We start from the raw sequence: 12,808 nt of genomic DNA, 5'->3' as shown, positions 1-12,808 counted from the left end.
TTTAATAATTTTCAATAATAATATAGAATATTTGCGGCACGTTCCGGAGTGGAAGATACTTTCAGTATCGCTCGGGTGTAAGACCACCATTCAGGTTAGAAATCGTGTCAAACTTTAGAATTGAAAAACTTTAGTCGTGTTTGGTGACCAGATCTGAATAGCCAGGTACTTCCTCTTCCCCAACTCTTCCCCCTCTCTACTACCTTCAGCCTCACAACATACTTCATATGGGGATGCTATAGTCTCACTGGCCAGACAGTTTGGAGAAGTTGGGGACTCCTGTGCTGTATTCACATTTAAAAAATTGATGTCTTCAATGTACATAAGATTTTCCGACTAACTCAAGTACCTACCTATAATATTATATTTTAACAGTAAATTATTTTTAATGTCATTTTCAAAATTGAAACTGTTAATGAATCAAAAATTCAGTAAGGCGATAAATTTTTCTACCTATGGTATACTTATTTTAGTTCTATGTTTGAAATGTTTTTACGAAGGTATGATTTGAGATTTTCACGGCCAAAAGTATAATATTTGTTTTTGGGGTATTATGCCATGTTGCGCTACCTCCTTCTTAAGCCAACGTTTCGGACAGCATTGCAGTGTCCATCATCAGAGCAGATATGTAATTGCTTCTAGAATAATGATGGAGACTGGAATGCCGTCCGAAACGTTGGCTAAAGAAATCACTATAATATTTTTCCGAATTTCAATAATATTCTTTTAATTAAATTTCTTATGGTTAATCTTGACAAGTTAGGTCAGCTTTCGTGACTTTTAAAGGTTCTGAACTATTCAATCAACCTGCAATTATCTAGATTACAATTTTAATATCTCGTGATTTTAATGATGACTTTATGATGATGTATCATTTTCCTGATTTTCACAATATTAGTATTCAGTTAGATCCTTAATTCAATTGAATTGTGGTTCGTAATCCAAATAGAACACTTGAAATTTGTATTTGAAATGTTTAAATTGAAATGTGCGGCTTGGTCATTCCATTGAATAAATATCACGCCTATGACCCAAATGGAACATAATACGAAAATGACACAATGGCTCCACTGCGCAGATATCCGTAATATTTGTATTATTTATGTTTTGTAGAACTCATAAATCACCCAGCCGGACTGAGAACTCGCTGGTGGCTAGTTCAGAAATTTCCAATTGCCTCGCGGACAAAGGCGGATTTATAAAGCGCCGAAATAACATGACATTTGCATACATCCGGAACTGTAGTTAGTACTGCGCACGGCGCCATTAATCCGGTACATTTGTACACTGTAGTGGTGTGAGTTTACAGAAGGAGGCCTGCAGTTAGTGTTGCGAGTATAATTGCTGGTTGAGTTTAAATTAAACGGATATACCCGTATAAAACAACTATTGACTTTGCCAAAAAGCGTTGCTCACTGGACTGTTTTTAAAAAAAAAAATTTTAAGTTTAAAGAAGTATACATATTTCACCTTCTTAAGGCGATGCCGTACGTAGTAATGCAAAATCATGTGTTTTTGGTTTGAAAATTTGGTCGCCTAGAAATGTTTCAGATGCTTTAATTAAATACTGCGAGTAGAATACATCTTGGCCTTTGAAATAATCGAGTATTTTTTAGGTAAGTCTTTTTATAAGCCCAAAAAAAATAATGTATAAGGCCCATGAAAACTGCTTTAAAGTTCAAAATCTCCTACGTACAAACCCATTTTCGGTTATAATTTTATTGTGTAATGTGGCAAAAATTAAGTTATTTATAAAATGATCGAAAAAAAATTAAATATTTATGCCTGAACATCCACAAAATAAAATAAAAGGAACTTTTTGGCCATGTTTTTGTTTTGAATAAATCAAAACAGGCGGATGGTGTTAAGCAGGAATTTAAACCTTATCGCCGTCTACGTGAGGGTTGTTATTGATAGCGGCTCAATTTAAAATATTACACGACGTAGTGCATCGCCTTAACATAAAAAGACACATTAAAAATATCCAAATATTATTGTTTATTACCAACTTATATAAAAACATTTTAATTTTGCTTTTTTAATTTTTTTAATATTTGTTTAAAGAGGAGTGTACATTTGCGAAAAAAATAATATAACTAGGTTAGAAAGTAAAAAAAATTACAAAATTAAAATCTATACAGATTTTTGTATTTGGAAGGAAGAAAAAAATTTATATTCAATATATTTACTGTTCTCACGCTATCGGGATATTGTATGGGTGCACACCCTCGTGGCCTATGTTTCTTTTACCACTTTCAATCTTTACTGAAATGGTGCACAGTTCATTATTTTATCTTGTACGGTGTTCATGTACTTATGATGTTTTCATATATGTTGTATTCGTGTGTACAAATTATATATAAAAATCAATTTTATTTTTAAATTTTGTTTTTCAAAGTACAATCCCGTTAAATTGCAATTAAGCAGCTTTTCAACTGGATGTTCATGTTCAATTACAATATAACATACGTACATAATATCATTACTAATTACAATACAACTTTTAAATCATATTTATCACTAACCACTGCCATAATCAATAGTATAAATAATACAGAGTATCTCTAACCTAACCTAGGTTTTTTGTAATTCACTTATGTTACATCAGCTACATCATTTTTTTTCCAATCGGTATATACATATGTGTTTGTCACACTTTTTGGGATTATCTGTTATTTGCTATTGGCTCGTTTTTTTCACGTTACGGGGTTGATTATGAGACTAAAAGCAGAAGTGCCTAGTTTGCGATTCTTTGCGATTTGTTTACTCCGCGACTTTTTGAAGAAGCAGTTTAAAGATAGTATCTACACATTCTTCTGGATCACAGTGGGCATCTGGAAAAAGGCGAAGTATTTGTGTTTTTAAAAAAGCTATGTACTTTTGCATCAAAAGGGCAAAAGAATGTAGGAAATATTTTGTGACGGATAATGCATGCGTTTTGCTTTTTTTAATAAATTGTTGTAATCCTTTAATGTAATATTATAATAAACTTAATTTTACGGCTCCGTAGTAAGCGTTCAAAAAAAAGAAGAATGTGGTTTAAAAGGGAGATATGTAAATAATACTAATGTTAGAGGGAGCACGCTAACATTACAACAAATAATAAGATAATTAATACGCGAAAGTATTTAATAAAGCAAACAATAGACTTCAAAGAATCAAAAATTTCTAGGAACATAAGACATGTTCCATTTAAATTAACTTTTTTTACATATCTACATAACACATGTTCAATAACATAAAAACAATCTATTTTTTAAATATTTTTGGAATACTTAGCGATTCTTTTTCTATTGAGGAATTTCAAATAATTACTGTTTCAACTCAGCAAATATATATATAAAAATTTACCGTGATTTTTTATTATTTGTTTACTTTACCGATTATCTTCAAAAATAAGATGTGTTTTTTTTTAAACTTAAAAACTTGGCGTTAAAGGGAATTGTGTTACATTTAAATTTAGTAGAAAATACGAATGCGGGGTCTTAATTATTTATTTGCTATTTGGGGGCGACTCAATGATGTTATGGGGAGAAACATTAATGCTATCTGTGATACAATAAAGTCATGTACTTGACTCTGAGAGCGTAGAGCGAGACAGATATATTACAGTATGTTTATGTTATGTTTTAGATTGATCTCCCTCCCACATCTCTACTCTTACCTACTAACCACGTATCCGTAATCTTTGTACTCGATTAATAATAAACGAAGTAATCTCTCTTGGAGTACTAATTATATTAATACCAAAAGCTTATACTAATAATGGCACAAACCAAATAATAACAATATAACACCACAATTCTGATTAAAATAAATAATTAATCCATAAACTAAACATGAAATTATTCCATTAGATGATTGAATGACTTTTAGTTTATTTTCCAAAGACCTACCTGTTTTCATCCGATGGTTGACAACATAATTTCAATAACCAATTATAAACGCCCGTAAGGTGGCTTTTCCCAAAAACGGCGCTGTACAAACCTTAAAAAAATATTCTTATGCTTATCAAATTAAATATCCCGATGTTTTGTTGGTTATGTTTACGAAAACATAACCAACAAAATAATTAGAAATGATAAAGGAACAAACAACCGAGAAGATAATAATTGACTGTGACAGAAAACGTAATATTGCGTATGTTGTAACGAATGCCAGGGGTGGTTGTATGGCAGGCATGTCAACAAAACACAAGTATATTATTTGATCAGTAAGGGTAAAGAGGAATGGTACTACTACTACTACTACTAGGAATGGACCTACCTACTGTCAGGGTTGAGTTCGTCATAATGGAATGAAAAACTAACATTTTCGGCACAGTGCAATGTGCAAACTGCACGTCCCTGCAAATGAAAACCTCTTTTGTACATATTGTCAATGGCCGGGTTTGCTCCAAAAGTTTGCCAGTCAAATAATGTTTTAGCGTTCCGATTCCTACATATTCTTTGATACGTGCACTACTTTCATTAGAAAATGTACCCATAAAAAAAAACTTATTTTTATAATATTGTCTTGTTAATTACTGTATATTTATATCAAACGTGATAGACATAATTGATTATCTCACATTTTTACGACGACACATCTTTGATAAAATTTTATCATATCTAAATACTGTATATACGATACTATCATGTAGCATATTACACTTTCAAGTATTATCTCGTTTACACAAGTTACGCGCAATGCAATTAATTTTAATGAATTTTCGGCCTTATCATTTGAAAATAATGTCCCTTGTTCTCAACTCTGCTATCTCAAGAATTTCTGTGAGGACATAAAGATGATCGCCACTATTAAAAGAATTATCCATATTCTAAAAATCTTTATAATGATAATTTTTTCCCAATAAATAGAGGAGCGATTGGCACAAGCAGTCATTTCTCATCCGACAGTACTCGGGTTATTTTATTGAATATATGTATACTGCTCTTACAAAAGTCCTGCTGCCATTACAAGCTAGACTCTAGCTGAAAAACTCTGGGATCAAGGTGTCCATTTGTGCCGGTGACCTGTTGAATATATAGTATTTGTGCGGACTCTACTTGTCCCATACAGTATACATCTGTGTTTTCTCCAGGAAGAAAAAATGTGTTTGTTCTAAATAAGGCTTCTGTATATATGTTCGCAGAAGAGAAACCCATAGAAGTGTATTTGTAGTCGTGTTTGTATGCCAACAACAGGCACAATTTTTCCTTTTATCAGCTGAATTGATAGATTTTTTTAATTTTTTTTTTCTGGATGTAATATCAATTTCATTGACCTTCCTGAGAAGTTCAAAAATCTTATGACAATTGGCGATGGCCGATTAATTCTTTTTATTTTATTTTAGCTACGTCCTTACTAATAGTGAAACTTTTATTAATCATTAAACCTTTTGGTACCGCAAATGAAAATTAACTCGATTCGCTTAGGTTGGATTAAATTCTTCAATTGGCGTTATCGTAGCTTCCTAGAACCGTGTTCACTTACTAGCCATATAATCTCAGTTATTATCAAAATAGATACACAAAATTTAAAAACCTATTCAGCCGAAGAATACATAATACTTTATAGGTACAAAACATTACAAAGTTGTAATATCTTACTCAAGAGACAAATAATAACTAGACACAAAAAAGATAGGTAATATAATCAGCCCAAAAATGATACTTATTTTTTAGCATTAGCAATACGGCGCGATTCTCACACAATTCTCAAAGTGTCAAATGACCTTCTGAATTTAGCGTCCATTGACTTTACAAAGGGTAGAAACAGTTGAAGGTGCTAGTGGATTGAAAGAGAGAGGCTTTAAATTAAAAGCAATCAGACTGAGTGGACCAGTTATTTGACACCGTCACTGGTCCGCTTTTTGTCACCTGCCTTCCGAGCCTTTCATCTGAACGTTCTTCCTAATGAACGTCTTTTTATGTTTTGTCGTTTCCTCTATCTCCAAATATATTACTCTACTATAAGCAGGCTGTGAAGGGATTCAGGTCAGAAGTTCTTGGCAGTAATAATTATATTTTTTTATTATCAAAAAATACACATTTTACCAACAATTTTTTTGCGAAAGTAGCTAATATTTATGCAAATCGTTAACAAAATTCCGTTATTGTGATAACCAAAGATTACATTAACCTGTGTCACAATTTACAAAAAAATAAAATTGCAAAAAAAAATAATAATGAATGTGATAAAAAACATGTTTTTAATATAAATAAAATCATCGGACAGCAAAATGAAATCTATAATTTTTACTCCAAATATGTTCATGAATCGCTTGCTAAAATTCTTCGGGTACCTACTGATACACCTGTATATGTATATGCACATGAAAAAAGCTGCTTAAAAGGTACTTAGCATACTAAAATAATCTCTAATAAAAATTTTACTATTATATTTGACATGTTATTCAGAATGTACTGGGGTGATTGCTATGCAATTCACCTTTTGATTTACGTTGCAATTGACAAAAATATTTTATTGTAATATGGCAGATGTGGGTGTTTATTTTTACCTCTATGGATGTTTGTACTTTTGCATTCTGGTTTTTTTACACATTTTTCACGCGTTTTTCACTGAGCGGTATTTTTTCAAAGTGATGCATTTGCTTCACTTGATAATTTTAAAGCTGTATTCTTTAACCACTAGTATTATAAATACAGTATTCTGATCAGAGCAATCATAAAATGGAAAGGTCACGCACACCGTATGCCCACATCTACCTACACCCTGAGACAATCTGTCGACCATATGCTTTTTTGTTTATATTCAATAATTTCCTTGAAAATATGAGCAGAAAATAATTAGTATGAAAGATTCAACATTTTTCCTAATTTAGTAGTAAATTGCGGTAAAGAGATGGGAGAAGTGGTGAAGGTAGTTGATGGTTGAGCCCGCGATGAAAACGAATAATCCGCTTATCATTCCCCGCTTACTAATATGGATGATATTAGATCTTGCATGTAATTTAATAGCCTTCTTCGAGCTTTTACTCCAAACCACTTTGATGTTATTTTCAAAAATTACTTATCTACTCGTAAGTTATCGGTAATTCAATCAGACGTAAAAAAAATATCCGAAATATGCTTCGTCTTTTTAGAACACATATTCCCTGGAGGCTATACAATATAGCATCAGTTTAGTTGAACATTCTGTAAAGATTTATAATATTTAGTGAGAAAAATTTTCGCTTGACATTCGATGTAAAATTCAATGCAAAATGTATGTAAATACGTAATTTTTGTAGTTTTGTATTTCATCTTGTTTCTTTCTCTCCTTTTATTCCCTGTATTTGTAATCGAGCGTAATCTATTTTTACCAATGTATTCGTGGGTAAGTACGTTCTTGCAAATTCCTACCTTGGCTTTGTGCTTATGTGTATATCCCTGTCTGTTTCTTTTTTTGTTTCATCTTGTTTGTTCTACTAAATCTTCCTTTGTTTGTACTCTTTTGTATAGGAAACTTACATTTAAGATAATTTTTCTATTTTTGTACTGTTTCTTATGTGAAACTTATAATTTTGATATTAAAATTAAGATTCGCTGTTATTGAACGTACACACGCACGAAATTTACTCAAAACAACCTTGAAAACTCAAATAAGTGATATTTTACAACAAATGTGGTTTACTCTAACCGTCTAACTAATTAGATTCTTACACGCCCGGTTCAACGTTGGTGTGTTAAAGCCGGCCTCGAGCCTGGTTTAAAACCGTTATAATCAACAAAACGCCTTGGTAATAAGTCAAGTTTTTCACTGTTCTGACCTTATGCGTCGCATAATATTTACACAACGTTTTTGAGAAAAGCTGTAGTAAGAGTATAATATATAATCCGAACAAAATAAATCTTCATTTGATGATATATTCAACGGCGCTTTTCCCACTTAAAACTACCCATACATAATAACACTCTGAGAGTGATTCTAATTAAGAAGGGCGGTTGTGTATACAATCTTACTTAAAGCAATATTATTAAAATAAACAGTGATCAAACTTACAAATTAATATAGGGAGATACAAAATGATATTATTATTACACATTAAATAATATTCCCCAAGCGTTTGAACAAATGATTCTTCAAATAATCAGTAAATAGGACAAATATGTAAGCCTAATCTACATGAAACATATATATAGAAAACTAAAGACATTTTGTCTCGCAAGTACGTCTTAATATTTTCAATATACTATGTAAATTAATTAATTAAAAATTATTTATGTTAATTTAATTAAATTTCTTGATTACACTGACTTACAGAGGAACCATGAGCGATTCGGTACTTTTATTCAAATTAGTTAATGGTTTAATTGTTGCATCTGTTATAACTATGCTAATAACGTTCCGAGTACCAAATCGTAACACGAGACTTCTTGAGTTGTTCAATGTGCATTTATCTAAAACCAACTATTTTATTAATTCCCCAGTCCAAAGGCTACATAAAACAAATAAATTCAAGTCCATTGATATCTTCATTTATTCTAAATGAGAAATAAAATTTAAATGAGAAATTTCTAAGATTTTGTTCCGCTAACATTATTATTTTATATAATCTGTAACTATATGAACAAGATCATTATGAAGAAATTGATCAAATTCGAAATAAATAACAATGAATATTGTACAAGGAGTACAAGACAGTTCTATATTCTACAGATTGAAAATCTTACTGGTATTTTATCGTATCTTAATTTTCGTGCTACCTTCACCTACCGGGGCGGTGCTATTAACAACCCTTAGTATTTTTTTTTATATATTTTGAATTTTTTTAACTAGCTGAAGTCTCTGGCGTTTGCTCTGGCTTTGCAGAGAGATTTTCAAAATTTTCTTCTTTTTATGAAGGTCAAGTTTACGAAATTACATACATTTCAGAACAAAACTCTTACTATAAAAACATAGATTTATTTAAAAAAAACAAATCCACACCGCCCGCCTGCCCTTTCGCCACAAACACACCGACACTTTTTATATAAATAAATTACTTTTGTTACATTCATTTAATTATCGATATATTGGAATAAATAAGCTATTTTATGAACAGTGAGTAAAAAAAAAAATGTTCAAAAAATGGGTGGGTGATATAATCCAATATTGTATTTGTATGCCTTTCTTGAAATAATGGGGTTTTGTATTCATATTCACACACTTTATCTACTAAGAGCAAAGAAACGATTCATTTTAATATTTTAAAGCAAAAATTACAAAAAAGGCTTTTTCCTAGAGTAATTAAATTAGCACCATCTACGAACGAGCAGTTCATGAATAATTTTAAGTTTGGCTTTATGGAAAGTTCAATGATACATTCAAAACGGCGGGAGTTAGTTTATGGGCTGAAAATACTCGCATTGATATAAAAATTACCTAGATTTCATGCAGTTGTAGATGTGTTCAACTGCACGGAATATAGTTACAAGAAGGCTATAGTAACATATTTGTATTGTACAGATACCTAGGTAGTATTTTGCTGTGAGAGACAACTTTATACCTGTTTTGTGCAGATACTTAGGTAGTATTTTATATAACATAATATATTCATATTATTTCTAAAATCACGCACGCCATATCAATAAAAAGAAAAATGATTTGTGTCTCTTCCGGCATATAAATAAATGGTTTTATTAAACTCCTGTCAGTTACAGGAAAATATTTTAACATTAACTCACGGTCCAATGAAAAACGTAAACGAATTTGAGCATTCAATCTTCTTGTGTTTTTATAGTCTTTTGACGTAGCAGCCCGGAGAAAAATCGACAGATTTTATTTGCGTACTTTTAGCGTTTTTATCGTGAGTAATTTTCTTCGCCTCCTCGTTCCCAAAGCCTCAATCAAACGGAATTACCAAAGGCTTATTTATCCCTTGTGTTCTCATCCGGTTCCGGATACAGTGTCGCTTGATGAATGGCGGAAGCGGAATTAAACTTTGATATAATAGAGTGAACGCAGATCCAGGGGGCGCTTTGTGCCGATCTCTCCGACGCACAATGGTCCGAATCGCTCATTTAGCTGAACACTGTTGTGAAACCAATTAATAGTGCTGTAACCGTCATATTATTATTTTTTTCATGAATACCGCACAAGAGTTCCAGCTGTTCGCAACCGTTTGGAGCCAGTGAGACTTTGGCATCCTCCGAGACTTCAGGTAGAGAGGAGAGGAAAGAGATGAGAAGAGGAAGTTTGGAAGTATAGATCAATTCTGAATGGTGGTTTTACTTCAAGCGACATTGAGTGAGCGTATCTTCCATACGATATTTAGTTCTTGTGACGTTTATCACACATTCACAACTATTCAATATTTTGATATGTGTGTTTCAGTTTGCGTTCGCAGCTCTATTTTACTGTACATCTATGACAGTTCATCAGAATTTAAAATAGAAATCAGTGAAATTTGACTAACAGCAGCGTAGTTTCAGGTGTGCGGTATATGAATAAGAATAAATAATATGCTAATAATTCAATTATTTTTTTTAATCCTAAAATGTTTATATTTTCCAGATTTTTAAGAAATTCAACTCATAAATAATATGGTATTATTATATTAAAATAGTTTTATCGGTAAACTTTGCTGAACTAAGCAAGCTGAATAAAGCACGTTTCGTAGATTTTTTTCTAAATATATCAATAAACCGGGCGATCATTTCAGATCGACAATTATTAGTATTGAGGTCAACGACCAGGCCTCGGAGATAAACGTAGATTATGTTACGTTTTTATGGTAACGCTATTTCTAGAAAAGTGTTATTTTTCAAAGATACCTCCTTATTTATGGCGTTTGGGAAGCCTTTTAAGGATTAAAATGAGACTTGAATGTGGTCAAAATTTGGCCAGCTAGATTTGTAATTTGAACGTTTGTGCGATGAACCAAATCTTCCTAGCTTACCCGGTGAACACGACGTACTCGATCTCCCCGCCCCGCGCCACTCATCTTTTATCCAAATTGGAATTCAATAGAAGGAAAAATCATTTACAATGAAACAGGTTGACATTTTAATCATTTACTCGATTGGTGTTTTTGTTCCTTTAACATTTGCACGCCCGTAATGTACTAGGGGGTGGAAAGTTAAAGAGGTACCATTAGATATCGTTACCATTAGAAACATTAGATATCGAAAACTTCACCGTGGTTCATTATTTTTTGTTTTTATTATTTTATTTCCATAATTGGCTCTCGTACTCAACTCAAGGGAATTGTTACTCCATGATTCCACTAAATGGTAATTCCACTAATTCCATAAATTCCACTAACCTATATTATTACCCAATGCAGAGCCGTGAAAAATCATGTGATGTTGTTAAAATCCAATTTGAAAAATAAAATAAAATTAATTTTCTGTAAAAATAATATAACAAAGTTACGTAGAAATCTACATTAATCTTTCACATAGTGAGTTTCAATTTAGAAAATGACATTTAAATTCAAAGCAGATTTGAGTTAATTGACCCGAAAATCGAGAGATTGAAAACCAAAATTAGTATTTTTGATTTTGACTAGTTAAAACACTTATTTGTCTTCACGTCACGGAACAGTTTGAATCATTAGTATGTTTTAGAGGTCCCTTCTTCAAAACGTCAAACCGTATATTATTATTTTTATGTTATTTTCGGATGGAAAATTTTACTTAGAAATTCAGTCGGAAGAATAAGTTATCTACCAGAGTTATTCTACCTCGATCCAACGAGTAGAAATTAACAAGTGTTCCTAAGAAACCCACAACAGCTTTCATTATGTTTTCATACCAACAATAGAAGAAGGAGTTATGAAATCTTTACAAAATTACAAGCAATTTACTTGTTATTTTTTCTACCTCGAAAATCATTAACAATGTCAATGCACTGGTTTCTGAATTCCTGGTATTGTTTTTTTTTATGTTCTTTTTAAGTGTGTGTTACTTTGGGGGATATAAAGTCATTTTCAGCTTGTAAAATTATTTCCATTATGAGCTATGGAGCGTTTAATATCCATTTACGCAATCTACCAAAACTTTGTTTAACAATTATTTTACAAGCAATAATTATTCGCCTGAAACACTCATCCACATTAAAAAATCTCCTGATAAAAGATACATGACGCCAACGGGACTCGAACCCGTGTCCCTTCGATTTCCGGTCGACAGCTCTGACCACTGAGCTATGGCGGCTTATCTCTTATCCGCGAAATAATTCAATATATACTAGTGTTTCATTCAACAATTACTGCTTGTTACATTTTTCACTAGTATATATTGAATTATTTCTCGGATAAGAGATAAGCCGCCATAGCTCAGTGGTCAGAGCTGTCGACCGGAAATCGAAGGGACACGGGTTCGAGTCCCGTTGGCGTCATGTATCTTTTATCAGGAGATTTTTCAATGTGGATGAGTGTTTCAGGCGAATAATTATTGCATGTAAAATAATTGTTACCCTTTGTGCTATGCATAAAAAATCTTGTCTTAAACATTTGTTTACCAAAATAAAAATAATTAAAACTTTGTTGGATCTGTTCAAAGCGTCTTTGACTAACACAATATCTTGTAAAACGGGAACCACCAGAACTCTTAATAGCTACAGAGACGGCCTTCGGTCTCCTTGGTCGAAGTGTAAGGCTCTAAATCCCGGAGTTTTATTGAATTATTTTGCATTATTTCACAATTCATAATTATGGTAAAATTTTTGCGGGACGATCCGGAGTGGAAGATTCTCCTCAACTCCTCCCTCACTCCTGGACACACTGACCCCCCAGAATCTTACCCAACCTTCATACCTTTTTCCTTCCCAGAACTTCCTCCCCTTCCTTTCCTAAAAAGACCCTCCACACAGCATTCCCAAAGATGACATAGACAGGGCC

General features: G+C 32.3%; 1 protein-coding gene across 1 annotated transcript in view; it reads left to right on the top strand.

Moving 5' to 3' along the window:
• Positions 1-12,808, top strand: part of LOC149417748 (C3 and PZP-like alpha-2-macroglobulin domain-containing protein 8) — a 445,592-nt gene that overhangs the window by 250,053 nt on the left and 182,731 nt on the right. The gene's annotated exons all lie outside the window — the stretch shown is intronic.

Source organism: Hesperophylax consimilis, chromosome 14 (genome assembly GCF_061612785.1).
Source record: "Hesperophylax consimilis isolate HC1 chromosome 14, BYU_Hcon_1.0, whole genome shotgun sequence".
Taxonomy (NCBI): domain Eukaryota; kingdom Metazoa; phylum Arthropoda; class Insecta; order Trichoptera; family Limnephilidae; genus Hesperophylax; species Hesperophylax consimilis.
This window is presented reverse-complemented; position numbering and strand designations above follow the sequence as displayed.